The sequence below is a fragment of the Pinus tabuliformis genome, chromosome 9 (assembly GCF_031772625.1).
Source record: "Pinus tabuliformis cultivar Carrire ecotype Pingquan chromosome 9, CPIR1, whole genome shotgun sequence".
Classification (NCBI taxonomy): Eukaryota; Viridiplantae; Streptophyta; class Pinopsida; order Pinales; family Pinaceae; genus Pinus; species Pinus tabuliformis.
In genome coordinates, this window is record NC_142307.1 from 1,489,016,736 (window position 1) to 1,489,035,035 (window position 18,300).

General features: G+C 35.2%; 1 pseudogene; it reads left to right on the forward strand.

Moving 5' to 3' along the window:
- Nucleotides 1-747: 747 nt before the first annotated feature.
- On the forward strand, nt 748-1,925 carry LOC149154238 (uncharacterized; annotated as a pseudogene).
- The last annotated feature ends 16,375 nt before the right edge of the window (nt 1,926-18,300 follow it).

Here is an 18,300-nt window from a genome sequence, read left to right on the forward strand (position 1 = left end):
TGATTTTAATAAGTGTATTCATTGTACATTGCTTTTAAGGCTTCCACATGCACTAACATTCTCCAAATTAAATGCAATATCCATTAAGTGACAACTCCTATAGAATGGGCATTTCTCATTCAAAAACTTAACTATTCAATGAGAAGATTGGAAGATAAAACCTGATAATTAAATGATAACCAACACAAATCAGTACATATGCAATTATCAGTCCCCAGAATGGCACCTCAAAATCTATTTATGATGTATGCTGCCCAGGAAATGGAAGCATAGGTTCCATCTTCACCACAGTCCTTGTATCATCATCAAACCACACTCATTCTATGTCTGAGATAGCATGTAGTGCCTTCAATGCAGCTACAACAATAATAGAAGGTGGAATGATGACTTTCGACCCCTCAAAAAGAAGTCTATAATTCATGGTTATGCCCATAAATGGACTGTAGCCTCTTGAGAGTTGGTTTCACACCCCAAACACATGACACAGCCTGCCTGTAGCAATACGTTACCTCCTACAGTCCATATGTTCCACTCTTCAAACAATACGCAGCCCAGGAAGAGGGGAGACTTGACCAACAATGAGTTATGATCGAAATATTGACTGGGTATTCGAGCTACCTTTAAAATGGGTAAAATTAACCACTGGTTCCTTCAATCAGCCACTACAGTGAGAACATTCCTCTAAAAATACAAACTCAGCCTCTAACTTGACTATACAATTTGATGGGAAAATCTACAGGGGGCTGGATGGCCATTCGAAAACAGTGGATTCTTGTATCATTGCTCATTATATCTCTTTCGATGGCCCTTTTCCTCATTTTCAGAGCTACATTCGATGTTTGCGAAGAAAACCATCGAGAGAAGTTAAGGATTCCTCTTCCCGAGTCTACTGTTCGAATCTCCAATGCCTTAGATTTCATGAAGTCTAAGCTCGTTCTCTTGGTTTCCCATGAGCTCTCTCTTTCTGGTGGTCCACTACTCTTAATTGAGCTGGATTTTCTATTGTGAAATGCAAACACATAAGTTGTATGGATTACTACTCAGAAGCCAACTGAACCTGATGAGGTCATATACAATTTGGAACACAAAATGTTAAATAGAGGAGTGTAGGTTTTACTAGCCAAGGGTCAGGAAGCCGTAAACATAGCTCTTAAGGAAGATATAGTTATTCTAAATAAGGTTGTTGCTGGGAAGTGGATTGATACGATTCTCAAAGACAATGCTCGAGATGTTTTACCTAAGATTATTTGCTGGATTCACGATATGCGTGGGCACTACTTTAATTTTGGATTATGTCAAGCACTTGCCAAATGTTGTTGGTGCGATGATTGATTCATATACAACAACCAACTACTGGCACAATAGAACTCAGGAATGAATTGGGATAAATATGCCACAGATGTACGTGGTGCATTTGGGTAACAACAAAGAACTAATGGAAGTAGTCAAAGATAATATAGAAAAGAGAGTCCTTCGGGAGCATATTCATGAATCTCTTGGTGTACAAAATGAAGATCTTTTATTTGCTATTATCAATAGTGTTTCAAGAGGCAAGGGCCAAGATCTATTTCTACGTGCATCCATGAAATTCTGATTTAGCAGCAATTGATCTTTTGGTCCATAATTCTCAGGCATGAGGAGAATGCTTTGGGAGAATAACAATTAAGGCAATGGCATTTCAACTACCAATATTGGGCACAACAGCTAGAGGTACGATGAAAATTGTTGTCAATGGTTCAACAGGTCTTTTGCATGTTTTTGGCAAAGAGGGTGTAACACCACTCACAAAGAACATAGTGAATTTGTCTTCTCATGTTAAACACAGGGTAACAATGGGGAGAAGAGGCTATGAAAGAGTAAAAGAATGCTTCATGGAACACCATATGATAGAGATGAAAAACAAGGATACTACTAGATTTCCATAGAAGTGTGCTTATTCCATAAAGAAATCAACCAAGAGTTTCAACGCACCATTCCCTATAAATGACACTCCAACATAGCGCACAATTTGTGATTCAACACAACATACATTCTAATTATCCTCTACAATCACTGAATTGAATGTTGGAGAGATGCGTTTCTTTTACCTATTTTCCACAGTTATAATTAAAATCATGAATCTACTAGCCACTTGACTTTGAGACTGTGGCATATGTCTAATAGGTGGGTTGTGCAATTTGACGAACATTGGCTAATATTGGGGTCGCACCTGCAAATTGCCCAAAATAACGTACATCCAAAAATAGTGCCAAGAAAAGAAACTGACACAAAATTTGCAGGGGAAATGGAAGATCTGAGAGAGGTATACAAATATGTTATATTGGAAAATGAGCACACCACAGTAGTAAAAAGGATAGAATGGCAAGGTAGCTAATTCAAAGGTGTGAGACTGACAGGCATAGAAAAGACCACAAAAAATAGTGGTTTGAACAAGATTGAGCAGGTTAGGAATGTAGCAGCTCTGATACCATGTTAAACATACATGGAATGTGAACAACAAATGTGAAAGATAATCGAGTGTTATACTTTTATTATTCACATGATCTACATCTATAATACATTTTGCATTGCCGTTGGATTCCATATTCCACGGTCTCTTGGACTTCCTTTGACTCCTCACATTCGACACCAACCCTTAGAGGATTACGTGTCCAACATGTACCAATGCATCAAGTAATGGCACATCACCATCCCAAATGCCATCAGTATCAAGAGACATCCTACCGATAGTTGTAAAGGTCAGATGTACAACTGACACTGTCGATACCTTGTAATCTCTCCAATATGCGGACAAGGTAAATTAATGTCACTTATCAATCATATACCCCACTTGAAGTAGGTCGTCTCCAACACAATCCACTAGGACAACCCTTCAAATACAATAGACTGATCAATCACCGTCGACCAATGTCCCTCAGATAATCTCATCAAGCACACAATCAACAAAAATCTTCAATAAAGACACAAACCATTAATGGATTTTCCCTCATATAATCAATGTTCAACTAGAAGAAAATATCCCCACAAACCAATTGATGACCCGAAGAGACTTCTCCATGGTCAAATTCAAAATTCAAAATTGTTACCAACTCCACCCACCAAAATGAATGCATTTACGTAGCAGCAGGGATCCTCGGAAATCCCCTGATCGACCAATCCCAACCCAAAGAAGGAGCAGGAAGATACATCGAAGCAAAGGTTCAGAAGAAATACCATGTAAAAACAACCAACAAGTATCTCAGATAGACCACAGAGAAGACCAACAACTAGAGTGGAAAGCAAAATTATATCAATGTGCCTCGATACAAAATAACTAGTAGTGATCCTTGATATCATCCAGAATCAAGGAAAAAAATTGAAGTATCAATATCAAATAATAATGATTAGACATATTGCACCCAACAACACTAGAAACTGCACAAGTGAAGGCTAAATTTAATCCATCTACCTCCAAATCTGCAACCAAAATTACCGCCCTTGTGAATTTTGTGAATAATGTGTCCACAATCCAATCCTTTATCCTCGATGTCTGCTTCTCGCAAAAGTTGCCGTAGAGATTTTGTAGAAGGCATATTGTTTGCCAAATGATATTTTGTAATATGCCTCCAACTTCCTTTAGGTGAAATAATCCATGTTGTCGATGATAGTAAGGAGTTCCAGCATAATAATGTGCAGATAATAACAACCAACAAATAGAAGTAGCCTTCAAAATAAATGAAACAGTCAGAAAACACAAATTAGACATAGATTAAAGCATAATTGTTGGAGACCCCAAAAAGTACTCCAACAAGGTTACTGCCTATCCACGATCAGCCAAATGTGCCTCCATTGCTCCACTGACTAAGCACACCTCTATTGTTGGGGAGGTGAGAGTAATAACACTTGTTTTATGTCACTACATGTAGTGACATATAACATCAACATGGAGGTATTAATATGTGTCGTACAAATAATTTAACAAACTTTTTTGGCATTTTATTATTTGGACTATAGGTTTTGCATTTTCCCAAAGTGATGACGTATGGAGCGTCGTTGCATCAGGGCTCCAAAACCCGATGCGACAACACATCCATTAACTATTACTTGTCCTCTTCTACGACAAAGTATATAAAGACTTCAATTTTCTTACAACTAAATGTAGGCAAGTACATTTGGTCGTATTACCAAGCGACTGCCAAACATTAAATTTATCAAGTCACCATGACATAACTCATTTGAAATCCGGAGAAGATCAAAGGAGTCCAAGCCGAATTGGAAGAGATGGTTGTGAGATTGTGGGATTTGTCATACCAAAGCAGACCCAAATAATCGGTTCAAAATTGAAATCTTAGTAGCTCTGTAAACATGGATCTCTTGGTGTCTTGCAGTGTGTCACTATCAATTACTCCTGGAACTACATGTCTCAACTATTTGGCATATTGTTCTCTGGATAATACGTCACTGTATGAGTCATTTAGCTTTTTGTTACTAAGATACTAGTACTTGGGATGAATTGGTTTGGAGTTTATTACCGGGGTTTATTTTAGTTTCATCAACTTTGGTAGTACACCTTTGTTTACCAAAATTCTTGAAATAAAACTAGTTGTCGTGGCTTTAATGCTTTGACAAAATGTTGGATTTGTTGCTCAATGTAACGAAGTCTCATGTTCAACGAGTATATTCGTAATGATTGCATACCTTTTGTAAATGAGGTCAATGACGAGGAGCCATTGTGTAACAAAATGAAACTTTGGATGCAAATAATAGTGTCAGATCCAATTTTTGGTGTTTTAATGATACCAATAACAAATGTTTTATGTTTCATTCGCATCTGGAAGTTGATAACCTGTTGGTACAATACATGGTTATGAGATCTCAAAACAATAGTTACACATGTGATTTGAAGTCTTGTGTTGTAACTAAAATTTGTAGGGAATTTTTTTTGTCCAGGGATAGAGTTTGCTATTGGTCATTGCACAATAAGATTGCAACAAGAGTAATTCATGTTTAATGAGGTCCCAGTGAGATTGAAGAATACCATATGATTATATAATTGTTTTTGCAGAATTTCTATATTTTCCCAGCAAATATTATGATTTTGCATTTGAGACCCACATACCATCAGAAGGATATACTCATTGTCGAATGGGATGAATACAGGTTATGTAACCAAATCACAAAACATATAAAAAGATAGATCAATGACTTGAAAATAAGCCTCTTCGAGGGGTCAACATCTTTTTACATCACATAAATGAATAATTATTAGATGATTCAAATGACAAGTCCTCCTTGTTATATATAGGAGTCTAAAGGGTCAAAATATAATTAGGGCCTATGTAACAATAATAATGTAAGGGCTCAACAATAATAATAATTGGGTTTCTATGGGGCACAACAATAATAATATGGGGGCTACACTAGTACTATACGGACCTAACATGCCTCTCTCCTTCAAAAAAGTGTTGTCCTCGACGCTTGAGTAGTTTTCTATGATTTTGTATGAAATACTCATCCTCCCATGTGGAATATTCAGTAGGTAAGTTCTTCCACTTAATGAGATATTCTAAAATTGATTGATTTTATAACCGTCAGATTCATATTTATGTGATTTATTTAGGCTCCAATATGATTTTTCCTTCCTCATTAAGTTTTGGAAATATAGTTTGAACTGGAAGCTTGTACCCTATAACCTTCTTTAAGCATGAAACATGAAAATTGGGTGTACTCGCAAAGATGTAGGCAACTCCAATTTGTATGACATAGTACCAATCCTTTGCAACACCTTGTAAGTGCCATAATACTTGGGTGATAATTTATTATCCTTCTTATCTTGCTTGAGGAACATTTATTTGTATGGTTATATCCATAAAAATACCCAATCACCAACATGAAAAATTCTTTCACTGTGATGTTGATCTTCTTGTTGTTTCATTCGATTATGCGCTAGAGTCAGGTTATCCTTTAAGATTTGGAGAACTTGTTGTTGATGCTCGATGTGATCTTCCACTGCTTGAACCTTAGAATTGTCTCTTCAAGATGATGTGATGGATGGTGGATGATATCCATAAAGTTCCATAAATGGGGTCATTTTTGCTACGGTATGGAAGGAAGTGTTATACCACCATTCTGTTATAGCTAGCCTACATGACCATGGTTTTGAAGTTCATGACTATTAAAAATGAAGGGAGGTGCTTGTTGTAAAAATGCCCATCATTATTAAATTCTGATATATATTAATGATGTGTGGGCTTATATTTATATTCGACTTAAGCGTTGAGACTATAAAATAGATCTCACCATTGTCCAATGAGAAAGGCAATGTCACCAAGCATGGGTTCTACTCCAACGAGTAGAGAGTTCCTACAAATTTACATTATTTTGAACTGCTTGCTATTTCTTTATACAAGAAGAAGACCAAACACTTGGAAGATCTGCTAAAGATTATGCATGTTCGGTTTGTGGGGTGAACCCTATAAAATTCTCATTCATTAATATCCCTTGTGAATATAAATATTGTTACTGCTACCTTCGTACTAGTTTTATAGCTTGTCATTCCACTATATAAGATGTAATTCCCATATTATGGCGATGGAAAGAAATTGTCCATAACTTAATAACAAAGAGGCAAAAGAACTCTTAAGAACAAAGAGGCAAAACAGGTGATCTTTAGCAAGCATCTAAACTCCATGGAAAAATGGTTTGAATCAATCTCAAGTCTATCGTTGGTCCAAACAATGCATTTATTAGGATTCTTTGCAAAAAGGAGAAAATGAAAGGGAGTTGTTGAATGAGTTGAGAAAGATTGGTTTAGTTCCAAATAAGATTATCTATAATACATTTATTGACAAGAACTACCTGGAAGGAAATTTGGAAGAAGCCCTTGATCTTTGTGATGAAGTGGCAGAGAAGCATATTTTGTGACTTATCTAAATAATTTAGAAATCGAGATATAAAACAATTTAAGTTAGACAAGATTTTAAATTGAAGTAGAGTCTTGGTGCCTAGAATGATAATCAAATTTAGTATTTTACAGTTGCTTGGAAATTGGCTCGATCCAAGAGAATTCTTGGCTATGTTGGTGCTAAAATTACTCTTTTAAAGAGGAAACAAAAGCATTTATAACCCAGAACTTGATATGCCACCATCATTGGAGGACAAACGCATATTGAAGATTATGATTAAAACTTATATTTTTATTTTCTTCTCACTGAATGTACATGCATGTGCACTCTTCCCACACATTTTCAAGCTTGTATATTGTTTATATTACACGGGTAATCTTTGTGGAAACCAAATTCTAAATAAGATCTTTGTGAATTGCAAGTGAGATACTAGAACGATCTAAACTAGGTTTACCAAAGTGGGTTTTGGAGCATATGCTTGAAAGGATGTTCAACTCCTTCAAATGATTCTCTAACTTGGGTCTATGACTATTCTGAAGGGTCTATTATGCTCACAATTTATAAGTGGGTTGGAAGAAACTATAACTACTATGAGGTTTTAGGTAGAGACCAAAAGAAATTCTCTCTTCACCTTCAAGGCCTATGTTATCTTATTTTCTTTCCTATTACAAATATGTTTTGGAGTTTCCAGTTTGCTTCCAATTGCTCAAATGCATCGCTATAACACTAGAAAGGTATGGGTAGTGTGGACATTAATAAAGGGGAAACATATTATTCAAGCATGTGATAGCTGAATGAACCAAGGGCGAGACTAAAAAACAATCTTACGAAAATAGTTGAGGGTGATAACAAGAAAAAAAATGTCACTTTTCTAATGTTATCCTTTCAAATGTGAAATATGACACAATTGAGATCAATGGTCTTTTGGAGAGTAATATGTGATTTCCATAAAAGAGATCAACTAAATACATGTCAAAGTTCCACTCTAATGGTCATTGTATTAGTTGTGGTTCCGAGAGTCGAAAGCAGAATGACGCAGTTAGTTTAAACAAAATCTCAACTATTTTAAGAACTCCAAGACAACAAGATGATGGGACTTGCTTGAAAAAAATGGTGGAGACAGTCACACAATGTCTCATAATAAAGGTTTTTCAGCCAAAAATTATTCAGAATATAGAAAAGAGGCACACAACGCATATGTTGGAAGCACCAGGAAAGAAAAAGTTGGTTTGGATAGTTTAACAACTAGGTATGGCATTAAGAGATTAAAATGGGATTGGAAAGATGAAATTGTAATTGCTTCTTTTGTAGGATACAATGTGAATTATGGTTTAGACGATGTGAATTCTGCAACATATGAATGTTCCCTCTGCACCACTACATTTTTTTGTTCGTCGAGCTTATGGCTAGAAGATTCATATAATCAATTATGGATGTGCTCAAACCAAGATCTTAATGGGCACCTAACAGTGTGTTTTCAAGGAGAAGAGGATGATGATGTGGAGGGTTATAACAATTGTAAGTACCAGAGCGATTGATGGATTATAGTTTTTGAGCACCAGATCGATGACATGTGGGGGTTCTTGTCCTCCTAAAGTTTAAATAGAGAGGGGGTCCCACAAAGTTGTATTGCAAAAACCATTAGTGCACAATAAATGCTCCAGATTTAATGTGACACCCCTCCCTTGTGATTCTCAAAACCACTAGAGGGGGTGTCACATAGTTGTTTCCCGTCTCCACAAAACCATTAATGGTTTCCTTGTGCACATGATAAAAGTTAGCCCACACGTACTTTTTTTCATTCCATATATCTATCTATATATATATATATATATATATATATATATATATATATATATATATATATATATATATATATAGTAAATGTTTATAAAATGGCGGGACTTTATTTTATTGCAAAGGTTTAATGTTGTATATATTATCATATATATAATAATTTATTTTTTAAGTTTGGCTGGTGAGACATCTCTGGGGGGATTGAACTTCTGACCACTTGGATTCACAAGGGCTTGCCAACATGATTTTTGCCAATTGTGCTACCACCCATGAACTATTATACATATAATATTATATCCATTAAATTTTGTAATTTTGTAAAGGAGTTTTAAAAAAAAGGTTATATATATATATATATATATATTAAGATTTATTCAAATGTTGTATTATGAGTTATTAGAACTCATATAAAAAATCTCAATGTTATTTTATTTAAAGTCTTTTAAAGCAAAAGGAGAGAGACAATTTTATAATTGTTTTAAAAACTAGTTCCTTAACTGATTTTGATAGTTAATGTCAGGGAGAAAATAAAAGACCAGCAGAGAGACATAAAAATTTTGGCTACTCGTGTAATATCATACTTCCTTGGAGATAATAAAGGTCACTATATTGATTCCAACTTATTGGTGAATTACAGTATGTGTTTTACTTCTTATGTGAATTTTCATCTATGTTTTCTTATTATGAAGCAAGTGTACAATTGTAGCAGGTCTTCTTGGATTAAATACAAATTTATTAATGTTTCTTTAAAAACTGGCAGAAAATACGTGTAATCTTCTTCAGAGAAGCCTTAAAGAGAACTCCATTATTTCATCATTTACATTATTTGTTTATAGCATTCACATTTTCATTCCTAGGGTTTAAACATTGGATTCTTAAAAACCCAAGTTATAAAACCCTAACTCCTTTTCAATTCTTCTTTCTACCAAAATATTTTAGGGTTAGTATAAAAGGCCAGTTTGGGTGCTAAGTTATATCTCCAAGTCTAAGTCTTCATTACACACGAGGATATATTTCCCTTGGACAAACATTTTTAATAATCTTTATTAATTTGAAATAGATGTCTTGGGCACTGGTTCTTTTTCAGTCGAGAATTGTCTCTAAGGTACAACACGGTTGATGAGTCTGACTCGTCAGTCTCTGTGTTTATCACTAATTTTACTATTCCTCAACAGATTATGGATTGATATTCCACTGGAAAACCAAACAAAAAAGCAAAAACAGTGACATTGCCACCACGTGGCTCTTGTTTTTATAATGGAGGTGAGAGTAAATGTTTCTTCCTTAAGCATCACTATAAAAAGTGGGATATGTATTAACAATTCACAACTACATACATATTAAAGAAAAAATGTACAAATTTAGAAATGATAGGGACATTACAACTCCAATAGCATTTTTTTTTTTTTTTATAGTGGAGGTGAGAGTAAATGTATTTCCCTTGAGAATCACTATAAAGAGTGGGCTATATATTAACAATTCATAGCTACATACATGTCAAAGAAAAATGTATTGCAAAGTGAAAGAATTTAGTTATTTGGGATGTTAGTTGTAAATGTCAAAAACATAAGAACAATATGGACAAGTTATGAGTAGTTGTAGTGTATTGTTATTTCCTTGATAATCATGAACTTGATCAAAGTAGGAACAAAACCCATGAAGAAAGTTGAAGTGATAAGAAACCTAGTGTGATACATTTATGTGTGCTTTGAAAATTTGTTTACAATCATGTTCCAATAGAGACACAACATAAATTATCCAATAGGTTGTGTAAGTGTTTTCTACTTAGATATGACAAGGATTATCCAACTTACAAAGCCGATGACAACAAAGATGACAAATTGGTGATTAAGATAAATGTGATCTTTGAAGTAGTGTTCGTAACAAAACTCAACAAACATAAGATATCAAGGTTTAGCGATTTTAGTTGAAATTGAGACACTTTGAAATGTTAATTTTTCTTAGGGCTATATTGTTCTTTGCTTTAGATAATTGCATTTCATCATTTACATATTGAATTCACCCCATAACATCATAACATCATTAGCAACATATGCAATTATATAGAAAGAAAAATATCATCATCAATGTAGTGAAACATAAAGGAACAATAGAAGAAAAGCATCCACACGTAGAGACACCAATATTGGTCAGAGACCAGGGCAAAACCCCACAATGTAACAACGTTGGTGAAAATTCCATGTAAAAATATATAAATACCACGGATGATGGGATACATATTCCAAGCTGAATGGTGGGGGAAACATCCTAGTGGGTGTTGATTCGGTTTATTATGGCTAAGGAAATTAGCAAAGGCAATGGCTAAGGCTTTGGAAAGGCATGAGGCATTAATTGGCATTTTACTTATGAAAATAATGGAAATTAGGAGAAAAAGGGAGGTGAAAGGTCACAGGTTGCATGTGAGGAGGAAAATGAAGGAAAATAATGGAAAATGAAGAAAATAGAGGCCTCATTAATAAACAGGCTTCTGAGGATCAGTGGACAAGACTTAGACAGTTCATTTTTGGAGCTCTTTCATTATTCTCTCTCTCTCTCTCTCTCTCTCATACTCTTGGATACTTAGAGTTTTTTTGGAGCACTCTTGGAGGGTGTGGCATACTTGGATTTTTGGAGCAAGAAGGTAACGAAAGAGCAGGAAAGCGCAAAAGGGCATCAAGATCAACAACAACATCAGATTTTCTTGCAGGTATCGAGTTGCATGTATGCTTTCTTCAATAGTTTTGGCATGCATGGCACATGTATGTGGGTTCTTGGTCATGATCTGTCACTGGAATGGAGGATTGCCTGGATTGATAGTGGATTTGCCTAGATTTGTCATTTTCTCGATAGCCATGGTGTTGTGGGTTATTTGCTTTGTTTTCTGGTTGGTTCTCATGTTTCCTTTGCTTGGGTTGAGATATTAGTTCTTGGAAGCCTTGGTTGGACAAATGCTCTGGAGCCCTGTAACAGCTTGGCTATAGTTACTGGTCCTGTAGCCTTGGTTAGACAAATGCTCTGGAGCCCTGTAACAACTTGGGTTGAGTTACTAGTGTCGTAGCCTTGGTTGGACAAACGCTCTGGAGCCCTTGGTGGGTTGAGTTACTAGTCCCATAGCCTTGGTTGGACAAACACTCTAGAGCCCGTTAAAAGTTGTGGGTTGAGTTACTAGTCCTGAGAGTCGGGTTGGAACAAACACTTTGGAGCCCTGGAAGGTTGGGATAAGACCGATCTGATGTTGGTTTTGTGATGTCCGACCGTGAGGTGGAATCACTTTTTGATGGGTTGAGGTGGATGGCCTTTGGAAGTCCTGGATGAGTTTTGATTGATGTGTTCTATGAGATCCCACATTCATGCTTGGAATATGGCATGAGGGTGAATGGATGAAGAGAGATTTGGCTCAGCCATTCTATGGTTAGGTGGAACGTGGAAGTCCCATCCCGGGTTTGGATTTTGAATCATTAATGAAAGGTTATTTCTCCTTGTATCTCTAAAAGCATTGTGGTGGATTATATGTGGTTTACATGGTTGTGATTTCATTGGTATTTATGTCCCTATTATGGTGGTTATGTATGTATTTTATGACAACAATTAAGTATGGCTCTCATCATGTTCTTACTTGTTATTGAATGATCAATGTATCTATGACCCCTATGCTCAGATATGTTATTGACACCTATAGGTTTCATATTTACTAAGTTTTTGAACAAATGTCTGTCATGGTTAGGCTTGGTTAGGTCAATCCCTTTATCAAGTTTTATGTTATAGGCTTTACCTTGGTGTCATTTGATGTCTCGAAAAGTCTCATCAAGTTCTACCCATTGGTTTGTTGACTAACCCTGAAAAAGTGGCTTAAATCTCACAGTCTCTGGTACAAAACTTGTTGAGAGACACTGCAGTCTCTCCCTTGCAGGCACTGTGGGGGCGACTATAGGTTTACAGTAGCATGCATGCCTTGTCATGGGAGCGACTTTAGGTTTAATTCATTGAAATGCTAGGTTAACTTAGTGGTTGGGCACCTGGAGTGGTGGATTAGGTCCTAGGGGTCCTGAAGCACCTGAGGGAGGTATGCAAGGTCTTATTTTGTCGACTCCATTTCCCTAAGGTTACCTGAGAGGTTGAGTCTTATCATAGTGGCATCTCGTCACATGTTTACCCAAGCTGGTTGGTTGCTTGGGTAGATGTGGGAGGAGGGTGTTACATAGTGGTATCAGAGTGTGGTTGCGCTCTCCTTGGGATGTGTGTTGATTAGGCTTTCATGTTGGTTTTATATGTTTTCCTTATGCATGTATCACATGTGCTTGTTGCATTTGCATAGTGTTGATCATAGTTGTAGTGATGTCGCCATGTGAAGGTTGAAGGTGTTGTCATGGAGTATGTCTTCATGTGTGTATGGTTGATTATGAATTGTTATGCACGTCAGTGTTCACATGTTATCAAATGCACGTGAGGTGGTTGTTGTTGTCATGCATGAGGTCATGGTTTGTGTAGTTGATATGGTCATGCATTGATGACTGTACTCTAGCTAGAATGGTGTGTATATGGTTTTGTACTCATGTGTTATATGTATATATGCAATTGTTATGCATGTATGGTCTTGGTTATAGTTATGCATGAATAGTAGGTCAAATATGCCTTGTGAAGTCATTGTATGCAATTTAGGTCATCATGGTGCTATTGGTATGTTATGATACTAATGTGTTGAATGAGGTAATTTAGGAAATGCAGTTCATCAAAGTGAAGTTGTAGCATTGGACCTCGAGGCGAGAGCATGTCATCATACAAGTTTGTATGTTGGGCATGTAGGTATGTAAGTTAAGGATTGTTATATGCATTAGGGTTATATACATTAGGTTATGTACATGTCTTTTGATGTTATGGTTACATACCTAATAGATGATAGTTGATTAGCATAGTCATATGCACATGAGTCAGATAGTTAAGAATGATAGTAACATGTGGTTGTAAGCATTGCTATTGTTGGTTAGGTTAGATAACTTGATGATTATGTTATATGATATGTTGTTGATGAGTATGTTATAGGTTAACTTGTTGTTGCTATATGATAGTTATCTTGACGATTAGGTTTTATGTTGTTTATGGGCATGATATATAACTTATTATTGTTATGTGATATTAACTTGATGATTAGGGTTATTTCAATGAGATCTTGATGTTGTAATTTGGATTGGTCATATGTGTGATGGTTATGTTCATTTCATTGAAGATATTGATGTTATATGTATTATGTTAACCTGGTTTGACCTATGTAGATGGTTATGGTTGCGATATTCAGGTATGAGCCAACATATTTGTGATATGGTGTCGTACTAATCTAGATTGATCATACATATGTGATTGTTATGCATGAATGACAAATGATTGTGAGATTATGATGTGAATAGGTTAGTTAGTTATTATTATGGATATCTGTAGAGTCCAAGAACTGCTTTATCTTGACCTCCTTTTTATCCATATTTACTTCCTTTTTCCTAACGCTATCATCCAAATAAATGCAGTAAACATAAGGTTTTGCTAAGGTAAACATTCACATGTCCTCTTTTTCATAATTTGTCAATATTACTTATTGTTCTATTAAAGTTTACATGCAGCTATAGAATTGACCTAATTCTGCAACTAATCCATAGATCTGTAGCTACTTCCATTGTTGACAGGGTTCAAGTGCGCCAGCTCAGCAAAGGAGTATATGGGTAGATAGGGAATGATCCTCTCATGGATTTCTTCCTATTTACTTGAGCTAATTCACCAGGATATCCACACTACAACACGATCAACCATGGCAGTCAACAATAGGACAACGCGCTGGAACAAAGTCCGAATTTTAAGAGATTTTCGTCAATTTGATTTTTCAATATGAAATCAACAAATAAGCGATGCGATTTAGTTTTGATAGGGATTATAGTGAGGTCTTGTAGGCTTAAATTTCTCATATTGTTAATAAGAATTCTATAAAAACACTGGCAGCTCTGTGTAATGGGTGCGCCACCATATGTAAGTTGAGCATCTTGTAGAACTCTTTTTCGCTGAATGCAAAGTTATTGTTTCATATATTTTATGTGTTGTTGATTTAAGGCGACTGACTGCCTCATGGAGGGCCCTTGTGCGCAAATTAGGTCTTCGATTCTCAACAGTTAGATTTTCTTTTGTTTCATACATTTAATTCATGCATGCCCTATTTTCATGTTTTTAAGATGCAGTTCAATGAAGTTCACGACTAGGTTCACTTGATTAATTTCGGTATTGTTAATTTCGTTTACTTAATATCGAGCATAAACTCAGTCATTTCATTTGCTTAATACCTAGCATAAACTCAGTAATTTCATTTCATTCATAGCTTATTGATTTCATCGCTTAGTAATCTCGTTTCTGTTTTACTTTTTGCATTGAAATAAAGTTGCAGTAGATAAGAGTGGCAGTATTTCTCAACTTCTGAATTCAAGAACATTTCATTTCCAAGTTGATAAATTATGATTTTCTTTATGTCATTTCATGCTTTCATAATTAGATTTGTTTAGTTGCAGCATAAAAATCCAAAAACAATTGATAAGTTGAAAAGAAGATTAACATAACATATTCATTGAAAAGAGTTAAAATCATTATCCAATCATTCTAAAAACTCAATTCAATCAGAACTAATTCTAGAGATAACATTTAGGATAATCAATTAACAATAAAATATTAGAAATAACATCCTAGTATAGATAATAACATCATCTCAACATTAATTCTAGAGTTTGACATTAACTTAGATAACGATAACATAATCACCTTAACGACATAAAATACTTCTAGAACATACAATGCACTTGCACTTCATCAATTCACCTGCCCTAGTCGATAATTTATGCTTACAATTTAAGAACATTAAATTGACTAAATATTTTGGCGTTGTTGTTGGGGAAGTGCAAATAGAAGTTAAAAAAAATAAAATAAAAACATGATATGCATAGGGAAAGAGACTCTAGAGGTAGATTTGTAGGTCGAGGAAGAAACTTAATTCCCACAAATCTGCTCACTCCACCATGACTTCGAAGTTCCACACCACACACTCAAACTCAACATCCATCCATAAGCCTACAAAGACTTCCTGAAGTCTTAAGATCTGAAATCCAATCTAGAACTTCACCTACTTCATCTACTGAGGCTATAATCGAAGAAAATCGTACATCCCCAACTACAGGAGTAGTTTTCTATCTTCCACTAGTGAACAAATTCTAGGAGACGAATTAGAAATTCCTAGTGAAGAAGAGGAATAAGAAACTCATCTTGATTATCCATTGGTAGAGGAACCAGATATTGAAGAATCCATCATGGTTGAAGAAGGAGATGGAGAAGTACACAATGTCAATGGTGAACAACCTAGGATTGGAGGAGGAGGTAGAGGTAGAGGAGATCAAGATCCTTTTGGATTTCCTATCTTTGATGAGGATACAACCCTCACAATGAAAAATATTTCACCTTCTATTCTTCCTAATTTCCATGGAAAAAGAAGTGAAGACCCAGAGACATTTCTCTTTGAATTTGAAGTATTATGCAGATCATATGATTATCTACATGATGCTCAAAAATTAAAATTGTTCCCTACTACCTTAAAGGATTCAACATTGAAATGGTTCATGAGTCTAGGAACGAATACTATAAGGACATGGGCACAAATGAAAGAAGCATTCTTAGATAAATATAGGGACTATTATATGCCTCACAACATTAGGGACGAAGTCTTCAAAATGACATAGAAAGAAGATGAGAATCTTGAAGACTTAGTTGAGAGATTTGTTTATAATCTTAAAAGGGAAAAAATGGATAGTCTGGATGAGGAAAATTTGAAAGCCCTCCTACTCAAATCTATCAGAGATGAGTGGATTGATCTCCTTAACTTGACAGGAAAAGGAGATATTTCTCAATTACCATTTGTAGATATTTGTGATCTATGTGTACATATCTCAACAGGTAAAGCACGAGTTGTGAAAAGTCCTAGGGATCCTCTGTGATCAAGAATCAATAAATCTGCAGTTGAGACAATCAGTAGGGCAGAATTAGGAAGTTTGCTTGATACTTTTAAGACAAATATTTTAGGGAGTATGAGTGAACAAATTGACACCCTTAAAATCCAAAACAGGCAAAAGTCTGAAAATGCTGCATTATCCATCTTTTGTCCCGGGTGTAGAAAGAAGCATGCTCTAAGAGAATGTCCTTTAGACTTAAAAACCATAGAAACTTGTGCTGTATGTGCAGATAACCATGATACTAAATAATTTCCTTCTCCACCAAGTCTTAAGGCTGTATTTAATGATGAAGGAATACCAGAAAAAGTAGAACCTCTTTATTTTATTGCCAAAAGACCATGGCAGAACTCTCAAGCAAATCAACCAAAAGGCTTTAGATCACAAGAATTTTCTCATTCTTCACAAAATAATTGGAATCCAAATAATAAAATGTCACAACTTGTTTACAATATGGAAGGGCAAAATCCTCAAACCTATGTAATAACTTTACTAGATCTAAATAATGTTCAATTAAGATATGGTAGAGTATTACAAAGAAAACCCCCTGTTGTCATTTAGGAAGCAAGGATAAATCTTCAAAAAGATAAAAATCAATCTGAAGAAGGAGAAATCTCTCTTCCTCAAAAAGAAAATAATCAAACAGAAAATGTTCCTATAAATTATGATGATACTCCTATTATAGAACAACCCTCAGTATCCATTAAACCACCTTTTCCTGAACGGTTGAAAATTGATGAAGGAGTAGAAAAACAAATCACATTGCTTGATTATAATATGCTGGATGAATTAAGAAATGTTTGTATAAAATTTCCTTTATTACAAGCTATATAAGAAATACCAATTTTTGCAAAAACCATCAAGGAATTGAGTACTCAAAGATCAAGAAGAAAAAGAAAAGACATAAAAAGAATTCAATTAGTTGGGAAAATTGCAGACATCATGACAGGGAAGGCAACAATACAAAAATATCTAGATCCAGGGAACCCCATTGTGAAAATTCACATTAATGGAATTGAAATACCAAACACACTGATTGATCTAGGAGTAGCCATAAGCATAATGAGTAAACAAATCATGGGTTCACTAAGGTTTCCTAACCTTTAATACACACCAACATTGTTGCAATTAGTAGATAGGTATGTAATTATACCTGATGGTGTGTTAGAAGATGTTTGTGTATCCTTAGATTCTTGGGAATATCTTGTCGACTTCATGGTTTTAACACCCAAGAATAATTTAGGAGGACATCCATTAATCCTAGGAAGACCTTGGTTAGCTACGACTGATGCTTTCATCGGTTGTAGATCAGGTGACATGTTTATCTTAGATGGAAGTTCTACAAAGAAATTTATATTGTATCCACCTGCAAAAGCAACAATAGAAATAGAGAGTGAGGAATGGATAGTTGATGATGATGATATACACCATGTTTTCACTACTGAACATGTAAGTGAGGAGGACCAAATTTTAAATCTAATCGAAAATAATGAACCCTCCTCAAATTATGACCGTATTTGAATCAAATATCTATCATCTAGACAAGTGTCTTTACACTCTATGGAAAATTTTGGAAATTATTCAATAGAAATTTTTCC